We start from the raw sequence: 20195 nt of genomic DNA, 5'->3' as shown, positions 1-20195 counted from the left end.
TGACCAAATCTGTCAGGATTGTAGAACACTTCTAAATGACGTCACTGCAGTTACGGCATCTCACTGGTCACCATTCAGTGTTATTATTATCGTTGACCTCGATCAAAACGGTAACAAGCTTATTGTCGAAAAGCATGTTCCATCCACAAAAAAACGTATCACTCCTTTCCCGTCAGAATATCGCCAGTCGTTCATTATAAACTCTAAATGATGAAGTTTGGTATTTTCTTTACCTGTAAGTACAAATATGTCATAAAATTATTTGTTTTGCCACTCTCCTCCATCGACATCCATCGTAACAAAATTTCCGCTATAAAAGCGACCGAGGAAACGGTTATGGACATTTTCCGTAACGAGAAATGTTAAAACAGTGCTGTGATGAGAATTTTTTAATATATATTATATTCTTTTGACTTATTTACATTTAAGACAAAGAGTTCTTAAAACTGTTCTATGGATAGAACTGACTAAATCAATTCTAGCCGTAGAAATGACCAAATAAGTTCTAATCGTAGAACTGTTCTAGTCGTAGAACTGTTCTAGCCGTAGAACTGTTCTAATCGTAGAACTGACCAAAGATTTGGTCATTTCTAGGTAGAACTGTCTAAAACTGTTCAAGGGTAGAACTGTCAGGATCAGTTCTAGGTAGAACTGTCTAAATCAGTTCTAGGTAGAACTGACCAAATCAGACATGAAAAATATAAAACAATTCAATCGAGAAAACTAACGGCCTAATTTATAACAAAACAATTTACGAAAAACAAATATGACAGACATGAACCAACGACAACCACTGAACTACAGGCTGCTGACTTGGGACAGGCACATAAAGAATGTGGCGGGGTTAAACATGTTTGTGGTCGCTCAACCCTCCCCATAACCTGGGACAGTGGTGTAACAGTACAACATAAGAACAAACTATCAAAATCAGTTGAAAAAGGTTGAACTCATCAGATGGATACAAATAGAAATACATCTAACAAAAACACAGAGCGGACGTGGACGGGTACTTATACATCCCCACAACAAAAAGAAACTAAGTACAGATCTGAGAGTACTCGCAGTTACTGACAGCTAGTTCAAAGCCAATAACAAGTAATAAAACATTTATTAAATCAACCACCAAGAAGAGTATTGAAGAAAAAACATCTGTGTACAATTTAAAAAAAAAAAATTGAAAAAAAAAAGAAATGAAACCCTTAAAAATGTCTTTGTACTGTCCTCTCAGTTTTTTTCTTATGCTCATAGTCAAATCGGTATTGTAACTTAGACATTCGAAATGACATTTATATAAATTTTAATTTCGTTTGCTGGGTTTTTTTTTGTGTAAATACTTTTATTTATTTATTTTTTGTACCGAATTTCGGCTGCATATATACAAATGTGAAAAATTTAAAATTTCGATGCGATTAATTTTGGTTTAACAATAAACTTTTTATGTTCATATCGTTTTAATTCTTGGAATTGTTTCATGTAAAAACATTTTGTTTAAGGTATTTATCAAAAACTTGAATTAATGTGTACAACAAATCTATATTTAATTCTCTGAAAGTTAACTTATAACATATATTACATGCTTCAATAATATAATATGTCGTTTAGCTAGCTATAAAACCAGGTGTAACACACCAGTTTCTTCGGAAAATATATGTACCAAGTCAGAAATATGACAGTTGTTTTCCTTCTTTCCGTTTGTTGACAAAGTCTAACATTTGATTTTGTCAGTTTTATTAACTTCCCCTTTTTAAATTTACCTTGGAGTTCGTATTTTTTGTTATACTTTTCATTATGTATCATTTTAGTGACATAAGAAGCTTAGGATTTATTTAATGAATAAATATCTCAAAATTTCGAACCCAGCAGTATGTGAAGCACACAAAGAAATGTAATTCATACAAAGAAGAACATACAACTTTGAACTTTAAGTGTAAGATAGGTATCGTGTAACGCGTATACATTATGATATTTTTGTAACTGTCAGCGTGATATGCATTTTGATGTAAACGTTTGATGTTAACGACCATAACTTATACCCGTATTGGTTCTAAGTTACACCCACAACAAAAAAGAATATCATCAAACCGACATAAGTTATAAATAGAAAATGATAAGTTAATTCATCGTAATGATTGACATTTAATATGAATAGAAGGATTGTTGTTATGGCGAATATGAGGATGTTACTTTAAAAAGAGATTATGAAATTGTATACATTTTGTACTTTTTATAAAGTAAGAGGACAGTCAGGTTGTGTTGAACTTTCAAAAGTGTCATAACATTCATGATGTCTACTTTCTGGCTAATTCTGGTTATAGGGTGTTTACTTGGTGAACTATTTTCATTCAGAGTATGTATATGTTTTATGTATTAAGACAACAGTATGCATATATATATATATATATGTATTAGTGTGCGTTGTGTTGTGTACATATATGTTGTGATTTTAACAAAAATTGTAATTTTTACATAATTGTTGTACAAGTTATATTATCCGTATTTTGCAAACATCTGAACATAATTAGATGAAACAGGCACAGTCTTTGTTTTTCCTCTTCGCTAACAAATTTGCTTGATTATATGAAATAGCCTTCCACATAGCACTGATACAAAGTTTTCATAAGGATGTTTATAAAAAAATTTTGAAACTAAGAGCCTTGATGATGATGATGATGATGATGATGATGATGATGATGATTTTTTGACCCGGTCGAGGATCAAACCGACGACCTCCCTCAATCGAGGCGAGTACCCTACCATGAGACCACTGGAGCGGTAACCTGGTGAAAGACAGCGATGTCAATATAATGATAAGTGTACAAAACGATAAAAGCGCTGTTCTTTGCTTTTGGTTGTTTCAGATAAGTAGTAACGTTGTGTCATGAATATATCTTTTCCATCATTTTAGATAGATCGTCAATATTTCAAATGAATTAACTAGTTTTCTTCAAAATACATTTTTTTTCAATATGAAAACGTTTGAACTTCAGAAGTATGTTTGCAAAATAATATTCTGGTAAGGGAAGGTCATAGATATTATAAAACATTTGAAAATCCTGTATATGATTTGAAAAGGGAATAAAATTGAGAAGGGTATCTTTTGGATGAATTAAAGTAAACATAACATGTATTAAGTTACAAATGTAAATTAGATGGTGCCATGAGAAACATTCAATTCACAGAGCAAATAATCAGTTATTATAGTACTTTATATTCAGTTATAAGTGACATCATATTCAGTTGTTGATTATTGTTAGTGTGTGTGCAAAATATGTAATACATTTATCATGTAAACAGTGTTTTGTCTTGTACCTCAGTCCTTTAAGAATAAGGAAACCCTACACCGCTCTGGGTTCATTTATATTAAACTCGAAGCATGTAGATTTTACATACAGTAGCATGATTCAGTTGCAATTTAAATATTTGTAAAACAAGAAAAGTTGATAGAGTAATTGCACATAATCGGTAGTTATTGTTAAAATATACACAGATGTAGGTTTTTCCCGTCATGCACATCACGTTTTACGACCTATTTGGTTAGCCAAAATACATTATTTAAAAAGTTTGTTTTCTTTATAATTCATTACAAAGGATTACCTAACCATCCTTCACGCGTCAGTCACCAACTTTTTAGATATAATTAATAAAAAAAAAAAACGATTAAGAATGACTGTAAATTGATATCCAAGTATATATGGAAATACCGTACAAATAACGACTGACAACAACCATAGTTTACACAAGAATTAGGTGATCAAGTGATCACAGATATCCCGCTTGCAGAAAAACTCTTTAACGGTAACTTCCAAAACCAAAATTTAAATTGAATATGAACGTATTTTATGTTTTATAAAAATTTATTAAAATCTTAAAAATGTTTCACTAAATGGTGCTTTCGTCATTAACTGAAAACATAAAAAAAAAAGCAACATCAAAACAATCCAGATTTAAAGATAACTTAGCGGAATTACTTTTTAACGGTAACTGTCAAAATCGTCAAAATCCAACTCGACTGTATGGAAAGCCAACGGGGTCAAAATTCTTAATTCGTAAATTGTCAATTTGTAACTTGTAGCTGTGTAATTTCAAATGCTTAATTCGTAAATTGTTAATTTGTAACTTGTAACTGTGTAATTTGTACATTTGTGATATGTATATTTGTAATTCTTGAATCGTGTTTTGTCAATTCAACATTTGTATATTGATCATTAGGTGGTAAATTTGTGATATGTTTATTTGTAATTTGTAAATTGCTAAATTGTACATTTGTATTTTGTAAATTTGTAGATGTCAATTAGCATCTTTGCTTTTATGTTATTTGTAAAAGCGTAGTATACTTGTAAATCGACACTTTTCTAACTCGATGATTGCAAAGTGGGTGATTTGTTCATTCGACATTTGTACATTCATTTTATGCTACATTTCGTATTATGATAACAGATGGCGCCGCTGTCGGACTTTCGGTATCTTTCGGGAGGTTACCAGTTTTGAAGTATAGATAACGTGGATGAAGATAGGTAAATTATTTTACAAGTGTACCCAATAATATTGAAGTATACAAACCGTTTACGCTTTATGTCAGGGTTATTGTCGTTATGTATAGAAAATGAATAAACCTGATACTGTTCTTAAATGGAAATAGTGACCACTGACCAGAAACTGAGAAACAAGAGGGGACACCTCAATTTTCATCACAGGACGAGGAGATCTACAGTACTGTGATATTAGTATTTAGATTTTTACATACATTTATTGATAGGATTTCAGCGTCCTGTGGCACAGATACAAACCCCCTTACTTCAGGGTAGCCAAAAAATCACAGTGTATCCAACCCCCCCCCCCCTTTTTTTATTTGTCATTGCAAATGCTGATAGAAAATGTTCTTTTACAGATGAGAGGAAATTTTTGTAGTTTTAACAGACAGGAACAAATTTTGTACACTGCAGTTTTATTGGGTCTTTTCACTACCTGGTTGATTGTTCAAAAATAAAAATCAACTATGTTGTTGCAGTGCTCTGGCTCAGTTTCACTGCATTTATCACAAACACCCTCTGAACTAAGTAATTGTGCACCCCAACGTTATATGGTGATTAATAAAATGAAATGCAATATATATTGAATACAACAAATTTTCAACAGATACAAAGTATGGGTTCCTTTTCAAAAGGGTCAATGGAACTGAGAATAGGGGACTATTGATTTACTGATTGTCTAAATTTGTTGTATATATATGTTTATGTTATTTGTATTTTGTTTGTCACAAGCATATATACATGCTTTCAGACAATAAAGATTATTGTATAGAATTAAAAACATGATACTTCATTAATAAAATAAATAATTGTATAGAGATATAACCCGAAAAATTAAATCATTGATTCCTGAATCCTGATAGGGGTAAATCCTGAATTCCCGTGAAAATAAAGGTCCAATTCCGACGTCCCGAAAAAGGTCCTTCCGCTCCTCTTTACATTTTCTGAGCTTGTCTAGAACAGGGCTTACATTTTCTGAGCGTGTCTAGAACAGGGTATTTTTTCCAATATTTTCTGTAAAGAAGAGGGCATGATTTGACAAGTGCATTCGGCACAGTTATACCCAAAAGGATGGCAAGTAACCCCCCACCCACCCACCCCCGGGATGGCAAGTAACCCCCCCATCCCCGCCCCCACCCCCAAAATTGACGTGTCCCCTCCCCCCTTTTTCCTATCTGTTCACTATTTCCACTAATAAAGTACAGTGTTAGGGTTCTTCTTCGTTTTGGTCAGACATATCAATAATAACCCTGACACAGAGCGTAAACGTTTTGTATACTTCAATATAATTGGGTACACTTGAAAAATAATTTACCTTTCTTCATCCACGTTATCTATACTTCGAAACTGGTAATCTCCCAAAAGATACCGAAAGTCCGACAGCGGCGTCATCTGTTATCATAATACGAAATGTAGCATATAGTGAATGTACAAATGTCGAATAAACAAATCACCCACTGTGCAATCATCGCGTTAGAAAAGTGCCGATTTACAAGTATAATACGCTTTTACAAATAACATAGAAGCAAAGATGCTATTTGACATCTACAAATTTACAGAATACAAATGTACAATTTAGCTAGTTACAAATTACAAATAAACATACCACAAATGTAGCACATTAAGATCAATATACAAATGTTGAATTGACAAATCACGAATTCAAGAATTACAAATATACATATCACAAATGTACAAATTACACAGTAACAAGTTACAAATTGACAATTTACGAATTAAGCATTTGAAATTACACAGCTACAAGTTACAAAGTGACAATTTACGAATTTAGAATTTTGACCCCATTGGCTTCCATAGACCTGTAGTTTATGATCCATGACACTGTGTTCAAATTTCAACAGTTTATGTTATATTCTAATAGAGATTTCCAATAAAATGACTTTACTCGACATAACCGACCTAACTCAACGTATATCGTCCTATTGCACCGAATCATGACGGAGGGGAGCATACACTGCATGCATTTTTTGCTCTTTGAACACGCATTTTTTGCTGATATAGACTTTATGTAAAAATCAACCCCAACAACTTTTTTTAATCTTTAAATATTTTGTTATTAAATTTTTTAATGATTTTATTGACAAAAATATTTTAATGGAATAAGTAAGCTAGCAACTTGTAATCAAATACACCCATCATTTCTTGTCATTTCACTTGACCCATATTTCAGTTCATCTCAACATATGAATTTTAAAAACTACTAAGTAGTCATTTAGCATGAAAATATTAAAATAATGAAATCCGAAGCGAGAAGGTTATCTCGTTTTTTGTTTTTATAAGTTTTAACGTTTAAAAAGTGGATTCTAACACACCCGAATGTAAAAGGTGTACGCGACTAACTTTAAAAAAAAAAATTTTTTCTATAATTTAATTCAAGATAATTTGACGTGGGCAGAAATTCATATCATTGATACATTTATCAAAAAGTACTTTTTAGTCTTTAACTATAATGATGCATTGGACGAGGTTTTGATCATGTATGCCTAAACGTGCATTCGCAGATACAGGGGTAGAGGGCGTACTCCCCCCTTTCGATCGCCAAGTAATTTTGAACATCTCACATTTTCCACGTTATCTATACAAATGTTTGGTATAAAATCGTCCAATATTTTTTTCGCGTTGCTTCGCTCGGCAGTATTAATTCAATTATCGTGAACTACGCCCTATCGGATATGTTCCTTATGTCGTAACTACAATACCCTTCCCTTTTCACGAATGTGACCTACCGAATTACACTATTTACCGGATTTGTAATAACATAAGCAACACGACGGGTGCCACATGTGAGCAGGATCTGCTTACCCTTCCGGAGCATCTGAGATCACCCCAAGTTTTTGGTGGGGTTCGTGTTGCCTAGTCTTTAGTTTTCTATGTTGTGTCATCTGTACTATTATTTGTCTGTTTGTCTTTTTATTTTTGTCGGTGTCAGTTTGTTTTCGATCTAAGAGTTTGGCTGTCCCTCTGGTATCTTTCGCCCTCTTTCAAATATCTTGGATCCGGTCATAATCACAAATTGTATATCACCAAAAAAAAATTAAATGATTGTCGTTTGACTTTGATAAATACGTTTTAAAAACAACAATGTTTGAACATTAGACATCTCGCACGAGATTTAAAAGTTTAAGACTACATACTGAATTGGATTTTTTCCTGGATTTAGAGGTCACTTAACACGGAAATGTGATACTGGCGTGTAATCTAATGCATGGACACATATTCTTGTTTCTGATGTTTTTTTTAATATAAATATTCTTTTATTTAGTTATATATAATCCCACTTACAAATAATCATGTATCTTTTACTGATAAATTATCATTACATTTTATAGAAACTACATATAATCTGCTATACAGTCATGAAAACTAATGGTCCTACAGACACTCTGCTTTTGACATGACACAAGGTCTTGCTTTTCTAGAGTGTTTATGTACTTTTTTACTTAATTTGTGATATGTACAAAAAAGAAGATATAGTATGATTACCAATGAGACAACTCTTCACAAGAGACCAAATGACACAGAAATTAACAATTATAGGCCACCGCACGACCTTCAACAATGAGGAAAGCCCATACCGAATAGTAAGCTATAAGAGGCCACAAAATGACAAATGTAAAACAACGAAAACGATAAAACTAACGACCTAATTAATGTACAAAAAAAATGATTGAAAGCACGGCAACAAATGATAACCACTGAATTACAGGCTCCTTACTTGGGACAGTCACTGCCAAACATAATGTGGCGGAGTTAAACATGTTAACGGGGCCACTAACCTTGGACAGTGGTGTAACAGTACGAAATAATTGATTAATATTCTGGACTGGATAATCATTCTGTATTTATTAGTTGTAGTTGTTTTTAAGATAGTGTTCAGTAGCTGTGAATACTCTAAGATCGGTACATGGAGTTTATTTTGAAATACTAGTAATTGCTGTTTTTGTGCTTCGTTTTAGTCGGACGAGTCAATCCCTTTCTTACTGTTTTAATTATGAGTAGACATGATCATTTGATAAACATACTTCTATGATCTCTATTGGCTTTAACTTTGACATTTATAAAAATTATGTAGCAAAGAGATGCATGCATAAAAATAAGTTCTCGACATAAATTGGCTAAAATATCAGATAAGAATTTAGCCTCAAGCTATAAAACTTACAAGCTATTATAAATACGACGAAAATTTAGCCTCAAGTTATAATATGATGATGATGATACTGATATATGTCTTACATCCAGCGACAAATATTACATATATATTAAGGATGATGAAATGATAGCGATTCGCTGGATCGAATTGTCCAACAAAATAATTGAACCCGTAATCGAGGCTGGCCTGCTACCAGTCAATTCCATATTTAATAAAAAAAACTGTTTATATATTTTATACTTTAAGTGCATATATAATTATTCTAGCAACACTTGTTTTGTTTTGATATTACTTTTTGTTGCATAATTTGTTTGAGTTTTCTCCTTGTTTCTTTGGTTCAAAAAGCTTAGTTTTTATTGTAAAATGGTGTTTCACAGCTTCCATTATCCTTGTGACTTGCTATTGTACTAATATCCAGTAGGCATGCAATTATTATTCTAAATAGTAAAAAATATTTTTTAACAAGTAAAGATTATCCCGTTTTGATCAAGACTTCCTTACCACTAGCATCTAAGATACATACACTGACAAAATATTGTACCTGCACTCATATTACAATCACCCTGTCTGTCCGTCCGCCAGTCTGTCCGTTCAACAAATATTTTCAATTTTCTCTTCAAAAGCATTAGTATGCTTAGCATGCATTCTTTTTTCGATTAATTCTTAACACTCCTGGGATCAAACTATCAAACAGAGTCCAAATGGTGTGAATTACGACTACAGTGGCTCGTGCTGTCGTCAACAATAAGCAAATACTCATACCGTATTATCAGATATACTATTATATAAGGAATTGACTTTGAAAAATGTAAACTTTTCAAACGAAAATAAACATTTTTACAAGAGTAAAATTAACACAAAAATGATAGAAAGTATTCAACGACATCCACTGAATTGAAAGCATCTGACTTGGGAAAGCCAATATAGAATTTGGCCTGATTAAACGCGTTTACCAGCGATCAACACTCTAGTGTAACAGCACAATATAAGAAAAAAAAACCTGTAAAATTCAGTTGGAAATAGCTCAACTAATCAATATTGAATTAAGCCCAAAACAATTACATTTTTATGATGAAAGACACAGAGTACCGATCTTAAAGTACTCCCAGGTACTGAAAGCTGATTCTTAAATGTTAAATTACCTGAGAATATTAAACGTATTTAGTTAAAAAAAACAACAACAAACAATAAGGAGATATGGTATGATTGCCAATAAGAAATGAAGTTGATGTAAGCAGTGATAGGCAACCGTACGGCCTTAATCAATGAGAAAAATCCATACCGTATAGTCGACTATAAAAGGAACCAACTTGAAAAATATGAAACAATTCAATTGAGAAAACTACCGGCCTGATTTAAAACAAAACAAGTTACGAAAAACAAATATAACAGATATGAACCAACGACAAAAAGTGAACCACAGGCTCCAGACATGGGACAGGCACATAAAGAATGAGTGCTCAACCTCCACCTCCTAAGTCTGGGACAGTGGTGCAACAGCGCGACATAAGAACAACCTGTTAAAACCTTCCTTGAGAGAGCTTGGTTTACACATATATACATATTCAAAGTAATTATTGATATACAATGTGTTTTCAGCCGTGTATCACCTTAAATGGTGATCCTATGCATGGATATGTCGAAGAGTTTAACTTTTATATACCTCTAATGCGAGACAAAAATTGATACTAAAAATTTTTTGCTTAACTCAATCAATATGTGATAGTTTTAGAATCCATTTCTAATTGGATTAGTAAGAGTTGTCTTAATACAAAAACAACATTGACAATATCAAGCCTTACTTTTTAAAAAGAAAATAACTGTAAAGACTGAAGTGGCAATATAGTTATCTTAAAAGTGTAACAAGTACATAAATTGACATTCTCGTCCACTTTTAATCAGAGATACCTGGGACAGGACATTTTTTAGCCAATTACTATGAACTATTAATTGATATTTTACTATCCACAGCGGTCAATGTTTATATGCAGATTAGTCATCAATTGCTAATCAAGTACACCTTCCAAATTACAATTTATATAACGAATTGGTGTACACATTTATTTACATATATCATTATTAATTACAAAATTCTTTTTTTTTAATGTTTGTTGACTTTTATTTGAAAGAAAAGTGTATGTCAACTATTAAAATTTAAAGAAGTACAAGACCTGTATTAATTATATTTAAATATACACATCCCTTTGTCGAACGTTTTCCCTTGGGGAAAAAATCGGAGATTGTAAATAAATAAGATTAACTGCGGAAGAAGAGATTGTTTGGAATGATGCTTAATAAAGTATGATGCAATCCCAGTTATCAACTTTAACAGAGACAAATTCTGACTAACACTTTGAATTCGATATTTCTGAAATTGCTAGAAAAATCTCTGTCATAAATACCCAAGGAAATTAAATATTATAAAACATTAAGAGACGAAAGGAAAAAGGGACACCAATCTGATAACGACAAATAAAAGCATGTCAAATATTAAATAATAAAAGGTTCATTTGCAAAGTATATCGAAAAACAAAGTCATGGTCAAAACCATGAAAGACAGCTCAAATCAATCGTATGATAGGTAAAGATACGTGTATATACGTGGTCTTATGACAGTGAAGTTTTGGCGGGAATCTCAATAATCACGTGATATATAAAAATCATGATTTCTTTCGTTTTTCATCATCTTAGAAATACTTGATATTGATAAAATTTATCCTGAATGGGTTTTATAGTTTATGAATAATTAGTTAAAACTTGAATGACGCATTTAACAAAATTAATAGGTTAGCAATAACCGGTCCCGTTACGTGCGTACGTCGAGTTAGGTACGTATGTCATTTTATTGGAAATCTCTACTATTCAATCATAGATAATTTAGTGTAACTAAGGGCATAACTCTTAAACGGTACATGTCATAACCATTAAAATCGAACATGACATGTATTGTATGGTCCATGACAAGTGTGTTTAAGTTTCAAAAGATTTGGTCAAGCTGTATTATCATTCTCATCCGGAACTGCAGAAAATCTCCGACTTTAAAGGAAAATAAGGCGCATAAATGAAAACAACACTTTTTAAATTTGATGCGTAATCTTGAACGGTACATGTCAAAACCATCAACTTCGATCTTTTATTTTATTCAATGGTCCATGAAAACATTTCTATATATTGGTCAAGGGGTAATTGCTTTATCTTTTGGACGTCGGAGGGAAAGGCGTGTGAATAACTATATATCCCCTCCTCATGTCTAATGTTTAGTTTCTTCTTTCTGTTTAACTTGACTTAAATTGTAAACTTTTATCCCATAAATTATATATTATTATTGCATCTTTTTTAGACCAGAAATATAACTTTTTACAATAAATTCTTTAAACTTGTAAGAAATATTCAATTTCAATTACAACGAGTTATATGACTATTCGGGGAGTCGAACAATGCGTGATACAGGACAAATTGCATATTCTCTTACTATGAATTGTCAAGTATTGAATATTGAAAACTATAGGGTATTGTACTCGAAGATATTTTGGTAGAATAAGTGTATATAAAAAAGGGAAGCAGATGTAAAGTAGGCAATAAAATAACACAAGATGGACAAAGATTAAAATAACTTTTATATATCAACCATTGGCATATCTAGTTTTGGTTATAATAGGAATTGTATTCCATAGACAATCCATTCAAAACGAAAAACAGGTGAAAACTATCAAATAAAGTCTTTAAGATTTGAACTTGAAATCCAAAGATGTAATTAAAGAATTGCAAACGACAACATGTGAATTCATACAAACCTAAAACAAATGAAAAAATACCACCTAAAGTCTTTTTAAAGATTTGAACTTGAAATTCAAAGATGTAATTTAAGGATTGCAAACGACTTCATATGAATTCATACAAACCTTCCCAAAGACTAAAATAAAATCTTCTCAGCAACTTCTTTCGTTTCTCTTTCATATGTAAATATATTCATTTTTGTAAAAAGATACTACCAAAACTAGAAGACCTGCTTCATTATTGGATCATTTGCTGGATATGACAAAGATGGGCGATTCCTTACTATGATCTATGACACGATTTCAATTTTCCTATTGTCAACTTCCTCCTTCTCAGTAGTAAGATAGCTTCTGCCCTATCAAAGGTCGTTTACATATCTAATTTGATACGTAACGGTTACTCGCATGTATGTTCACGGACTTAATTAACAGTAAGTGTATTACTGACGCAAGAAATACTCCAGCAGGGTTATAACGAAGAAAAACCGAAATCGACAGAATCATTTTTTGAAGAAAACACGAATTTGATTGCTCGAAACGATGTGAATGTATCTCAATTGAAAGTTCTGCTTAGAAAACATTTTTATATTAAGATCTGTGTTCAGAAGAGAAAATTAGAAAAAAGAGAAAGAAAAAAAAAAGAATTCTACAATGCTGCTAAAAAATATCTTATGAAGATATGTTCAAGGAAAATCTATTTGAATACTTTCGGTTCATTTTTCACCGACACAAAATACTTTCCTGAACTACTGGTATCTTATTTTCAGGGATATAAAAGTAGTTATTTGTTGATTTCTAAATATTTATAGAACACAAACGCGTCGTTAGTTTTACGGTATCAATTGGATAGCAATAATTTTTCGCATATTACATATGTTGCAGACCCAATCAAGAAGCGATTCAAAAAAGACCAGTCCACAAGATTCCCAAATACCTCCGATCACGCATTTAAAGGTAAGAACAATCAACCTAATACGCTTATCACAACAACTAATTTTCAATTTAAAAATCAGAAAAAAAAAGAAATTTGCTGCAAAAAAGGAAGGCTAAGTTTTCACATCATCGTTTATATTAGGCTAGGTCTATAATTGCAAATTAATAGCATAATCAGACAATCAAATTTAACCACGCTTGTGTGTGTGGCGTAAAGAAGAAAAAAATCTGAACAAGCAAAATTCAGGATGTATTCAAAAATTTTGGAAATTGGTTGGGAAGTGCCTGAAATTGAAAAAGGTAAGTTGGAAAAGTTCTGAATTATGAAGTCCCCGATAGAGGGTTGCTGCTTACAAGGAAAATATTGAAACCAGTGTTCAAATGGTAAAGTGGAAAACATTCATTGAAAGTTTTACGGAAGCTTTCGTGATTTGCTTATATGTAATTTTTGTGTCATAAACGGCTAAGGATAAGTTCCACTTGTCGAAACCAACATTAACTCCTCTTTTCCACGATTGTGAAATTACAGAAATTTTACTTGCCATGAGCACCACGATGAATTTTGTTCTATTTAATTACTTATTTTATGAAGACCTTTCTTTTCCCTCTTTTAGGAAAAAAAATTAGGGTCCCTTTTCCTACTAGGTTTAAAAGTAAAGATTACTGTATTTGTATGACTGACTTTTATATTCAAAATAACAACTTCAACCTTTAATAAGAATTGATATACATGCAGTATTTGGTTGTAATAATGATAGCGATTTCAAAATTTCGGAGTTTCCTTGAATTTTTTGTTAGACTTATAGTTATGAATGAAAGGAAATGTGAAATACGTCAATAAGACAGCTACCAAACGATACAAATACCCAAAAGAAATATAAAAAGCAATAAACAGTCTATAACAAAAGATTGGTGTAAAGACTATGTCAATCTCTTTATCGTCCAGAGATGAAAAATTGTCCATCAATAACAAAAACATTAACGATCTGCAATCAATCCAAATTGTCTAACTATATAAACAACAACATTAACGTGATATAAGAAAACCATTGCAAGGTTGCTGGTTTAGAACATGCACGTGAATATATGGTGGAGTTAAACTAGATATTGTAGATATCAACCGTTCCCCGTTCTAATCTCGATCAGTGGTCTAACAAAAGGTTCATAAAGGAACATTCAATAAAAAGCAGGACAGGAAAAGCCCTTTACATAAGAATAACGGTATAAAAGATAAAAATAACAAAATGAAAAAAAAAAAGAAAAAGAAACCAATTTAAGGATCTATTTGAAGTTATTTTTGTAATTGATTGGCCTGTTTTTCTTCGACTTCTTTGTTATTAATTGCCCTATTTGCAATTTCTTACTCTTATTGCGCTTACATAAGGTTGCGTCACTTTTAATTTTTTTATCGTTTACCTCTTACGAGTCTAATGAGGTGATGAATTCGTGACTTACAACAAGATCATAAAAGCTCCTAACACTGTCTGAGGTACCATTTCTTGATAATAAGGAACTACCGCTGCAGTATTCTTGAAGCATCATTTGTGGGAAATTTAAAAAAATACATGAATAAACAATGAAATCTTTTAAAAAATACTATCATTCATCTCCATACATTATTGTTATAAAAATAACAAAACCTAAAACAATGTTAAGCCAACACAAATACATGAGAGGGTGCGATAAAGGACTTATATCGGGTAAATTTTCATTGTCAAAAATTTTAAAATCATATTAAATATTTACAGTTCTGTCTGTGTTAAGGTTTTGCTTATAAAAACAGGTAGTTTTATTATCCATGACGTCACTACAAATATATTTGTGGCGTAAGGAAAAAGCCGCTTCTACGTTTTCTTTAAAAATGCATAGATTTTGGTTAAATTTCAAATAGTTGTTGGACTGCTTATAAAGAGGACATGCATGTACTAACTACAATATTTTCAACGATGCTTGTCATAAAGAACAACACAACTTATGTAAATATTTTAATGGAACTTGCATGTGCTCGATATTTCCCACTTCCAAATATGTGTCAAAATATATATTATAAGTTATCTACGTTCATATCCGTAGATAAGGATGTTTTAACACCCTGAGGTCAAGCCGAAGGGTAAACAGGTTACTGAAGGGTGTTAAAATATCCATATCTAGGGATATGAACGTAGATAACGAATGTGTCCCCGGTCTTAGTCCGAATCTGGCGATTTTTAGGGAAATTCGACCACACAAAGTGTAACGTGAAAGCAAAGTTTTTTCATTATGTAAAATTTTTTATTGAAATTTGGGAATTTGACATATTTTTTAGTGGGTGTAGGGTACTACCTGTGGTAGAACCGTACAGGTAGTTAAATATATGACGTTTTCAATCCAGAGACAGAGAAACTGGAATGAGTCTAATTTGGCGCTCAATGTTGTGAGAGGTACGCCATAGACGGTGTGACGTCAATATGGGTCATTTGCATAGCTTGGTCAGTAGTCCCATTCATTGAAAATATGGCAGCCAAGTGATGCATTTACTTAAATAAGTGCAAATGATCGGCATAATAGGATAAAGTCGTTAATGGATTAAATATTTAATTACAGACATCATGGATAATCTACAGAATTCAATATTTCACAAGGAACAACCATGGAACTAAGGAAAACGCGCGTGAAGTTCCCCGGGGTAATGGGTAACAACGTCCGGGTATATGGGTTAGAAACACCCGGGGCTATGGGTTTTTTAACAACGTGCGTTAACCAATCAAAATACTAGAAATATACTAAGCCGTGGATAAGTTTTGTTATTTTTTTGTAGACGAAAATGAATTTATGCCATCTTTCGACAGTTCAATCTCCATAAATAGCCATATCTTTTTAATGATACTAATCAATTATGTTTGCGAAAAAATCCCCTGATTTTGTAAAACTTAGATATTAATGTCTAATATGGCACACCTCCTTTGTTAGAACACTTACTATGTTATTATTTTTTCAGAGGATATTGGTGAAATCAAGGCTAAAAATGTTAGACGAAAGAAACAGTGCGGCAGATTCAAAAATAGAAAAAGAGGTATCCTTTAAACTAATTCCATTAAGGTTATAATTATCCTCCTGTTCATTAGAAAACTCGAAGAGCTGCAGTGATTAGTAAACATAAAGAAACCGATCTTGTAAATTGGTCCGATATCTTCTCTGTCAGTATAGTACTTGTGAACGAAGAATGATGGTAAATGTTGTAAAAGACAACAAAGAATGTAAAACTAGCAAGAAATAAAAAGATGAGCCCCCAAAACCATAAAAAAACCCCTAATAACACAAAAAAATAATATGCACACACACATACACAAAAAAGTCACTAAAGATACCAGGCGTATAATTCAGCAATTCATTACCTCAGACGCACATACAGTAGTGTTCAAAACCAAACAGACACATGGAAAACGTATTAAGAATTTAAAGAGCGCCTGAAACCAAAGGTTCCAAAAGGTTATGCTAAATCGAATTATGGAAATCTATGCCTAGGTGGAAATCAACTTAACTGTTTGGAACAATTTCAACATTTTAAGAAGAATAAATTAACTGACAATTACCAAATCAATGATGGCACAGCAGAGGTATCCTTCTTTTGTTCTAAGCTTTGGTATTAAAGATTACTTGAGTATAACATTTCGATCGATACATATTATAAAGTTTTTATTTGATAACTGGTTCACTAAGTGAGTGTTTGGACTTCTCGAATGGTTTTATTTCCATAGTCGACATTTGCTATTTAAGGCAATATGAAATTTATTTCATAAATTCTAATATGAAAATAGAAAAATGTGGTATAACTGCCAATGAGACAAATGTCCACTAAAGACCAATTGGAAAACAAGTGAACAACTAAAGGTCATTGCGCATAAAAACCCATACCGCATAGTCAGCTATAAAAGACCCCAAAATGACAAATGTAAAACAATTCAAATAAGAAAACTAACGGCCTGATTTATGAACAAAACAATGAATGAAAAACAAACATGATGTACAGCAACAAACGACAAGCAATTAATTACAGGCTCCTGACTTGCGAAAGGCACAAACATAATGTGGCGGGGTTGAACTTTAAGTTTGTTAGCGCCAAACCCTCCCTCTAACCTGGGACAGTGGTGTAACAGTACAACATAAGAACAAACTATAAAAATCAGTTGAAATGGCTTTACTCATCAAATCGATACAAAACAAAAACACAAACCGGACTTGACAGGGAATTTATACATCCCCACAACATAAAAGACACAGATCTGAGAGTACTCGCAGTTACTGACAGCTAGTTCAAAGCCAATTACAACTAATTAAAAAATCATGTATCTAAAACTAAATCTTTTTTTGAAGTAAGAATAACAAATAACAAATACCGGTATCACAAATTTCATGCGGCTGAAGCGCTTTTCTGGGTTCACCTTCACCAGGAACGCTAAAATACGAAGCAAAAGGAGAAAATAAGGTCAAAATATACAGACAATTTTCTAGAAGAACGATTTTCTAGATATCATAAAAGGGATTATTTGCTTTCAGTAACTGAAGTTTTAAGCGGTGTCATTTTTTAATACAATTTCTTTTGTTGCCTTTTTCCGACATGACTTACTTGTAGTTGATTTCCAGTACAGGATCACTAAGGTTCACTCCATCAATCGATTTACCATTGTGATATTTTTCAGCTTTTTTGTTCTTCTTTTGATTTAAATAAAATATTTATTTCTTCCCCGTCACATATAAATTATGTCGTAAGTCTGAGTCCTTGAAATGGATTACCTCATAGGATTTTGTATACATTAAGGAGTTTGATGGCGATGTCCGAATGCGAGAAGCATGTGCTCAATTCATTCAACTATCAGGACTCCTTTATATATCAAAGAGGCAATCATTTTTTTCTTTTTTCTGGTATGGTTCACACTTATCAATCGATAGGAATAAGAACACTATTTATTGTAAAAATTTATTTGCAAATAATTAGCAATATGATAAAATTTCATCTCTTTTAGGTCGCTAGAGGAGCAGGAACTGCTTAGGTTTACCTTGCCGGAGCACCTTAGTTAAAACAAATCCACTTGGATTATTTTTAAAGATCATGCTACTCAATCTTTACTTCTCTATCAAGTCTCTTTTACTGATGTTTGTCTTTAAGCCTTTTTACTTTGGTCATGGTGTTTTCTTGACATATAATCGGGATCACCTTTTTGTTCTCGTTTATTTATTCTTGTGGTGACTTCATAATTTAAATCAAGAGGGGATTTCATACTTTGTAAAACAATGTAAATTTGGCATATTGTGGCTTCGTTTTAGGTGAATTTTCGTGGAAGTAATGGTTATTATAGCTGTGGAGAGGATGGATGTAAAGTAAAACACCAAATAAGACGAGGTCCATTTGGTTGTAATAGAAGAACAGGTTGCGGCGGGTAAAATGTTGAATCCTAGTAGACGAAAAAGAAAAGATTTTTGATACAACATTTATTAAATTACGAGACTTACATATGAGTTATTCACAAAACTATGAATTGACATTACTGCACACAAGTTATGATTTATGAAGATTTGTGCAAACTTATCCTTACCTTGTAAAGTCAATCTTTTATCCCAATAAATTAATTAGAAAAAAACATTTTTTTAGCGTTACTAATATTGTCTTGTCAATTATAAACATATGCATGAAAAATATACATTTGTTGTACATGTACTAATTTTATCAGAATAAAAACAAAGAATTTTACCGTTCCGTGATATTGCTTAATTTCAAATTTCAAGTATTATAATATACGATTAATGTGTAATGGTTGCACTGGCACCATTCCAAAAATATAACATAAAAAAAACAATAACGACACAACACACATTTTCAGGGTTAATATAGTATAACGATTTTCAACAAAGGATAATAACATAAAATAAGGAAAATAGTAAGACCAAAACAATTGGACAGTACAACTGACAACACCAACCACAAACATGACCTTTGAAAAAAGAACTACATGTACAAACAAACAAAACCACCAATGAATAACAAATGGTCAAGGCAACGTTACTTAATTGGTACATGATATGGTGATTTTAAACCAATATGCACACATGTATGATATGTAAAGCTCTAAATGGCGTTGGGTCTACACAGTTGTGAATTTGTAAGAGACCATTTAAGACCATCAACACAACATTTCAAAATATTTCTTCTTGGGAAATTAATTTCTTTACCGAGGATTTTTTCTTTATCTCTACACTCAATGAACATAGGTTTGGGATCCCGCTAACATGTTTAACCCAGCCACATTCTGTATGTATGTGCCTGTCCCAAGTCAGAAGCCTGTAATTCAGTGGTTGTCGTTTGTTTATTGTTACATATTTGTTTTTCGTTCATTTTTTGTACATAATTATGCCGTTAGTTTTCTCGTTTGAATTGTTTTGACAATTTTTTGTCATTTCGGGGCCTTTTATAGCTGACTGTGCGGTATGGGCTTTGCTCATTGTTGAAGGCCGTACGGTGACCTATAGTTGGTAAATTCTGTGTCATTTGGTCTCTTGTGGAGAGTTGTCTCATTGGCAATCATACCACATCTTCTTTTATATATATATATGTACTAAAGAAGCATTACCGGAAACAGAAATAAAAGATTTGCAGAAATTTTAGACAAAAGTGCAATGTATTGCCTTGTTTTGAAAATAAATAAAACAACATTCAAGGCAAATATCATTAAGTCGCCGTTTGAATTCTATACTTCATATTACAATTTAAAAAGAATCTTAATGCAATACAAGTTCAAAAACGGAGTTTAA

The 20195-nt window shown here is 32.2% G+C and overlaps 1 long non-coding RNA gene across 1 annotated transcript; it reads left to right on the top strand.

Annotated features, from left to right (window-relative positions):
• Positions 1 to 2082: 2082 nt before the first annotated feature.
• On the top strand, positions 2083 to 18832 carry LOC127698518 (uncharacterized). The gene is made up of 4 exons (XR_007980850.1): positions 2083 to 2347; positions 13359 to 13430; positions 16387 to 16461; positions 18714 to 18832. It is a non-coding gene; the product is annotated as an uncharacterized LOC127698518 (long non-coding RNA).
• The last annotated feature ends 1363 nt before the right edge of the window (positions 18833 to 20195 follow it).

Source organism: Mytilus californianus, unplaced genomic scaffold (assembly GCF_021869535.1).
Source record: "Mytilus californianus isolate M0D057914Y unplaced genomic scaffold, xbMytCali1.0.p SCAF_4, whole genome shotgun sequence".
NCBI lineage: Eukaryota > Metazoa > Mollusca > Bivalvia > Mytilida > Mytilidae > Mytilus > Mytilus californianus.
The sequence above is the reverse complement of the archived record's forward strand: the minus strand, read 5'-3'. Positions and strand labels throughout refer to the sequence as shown.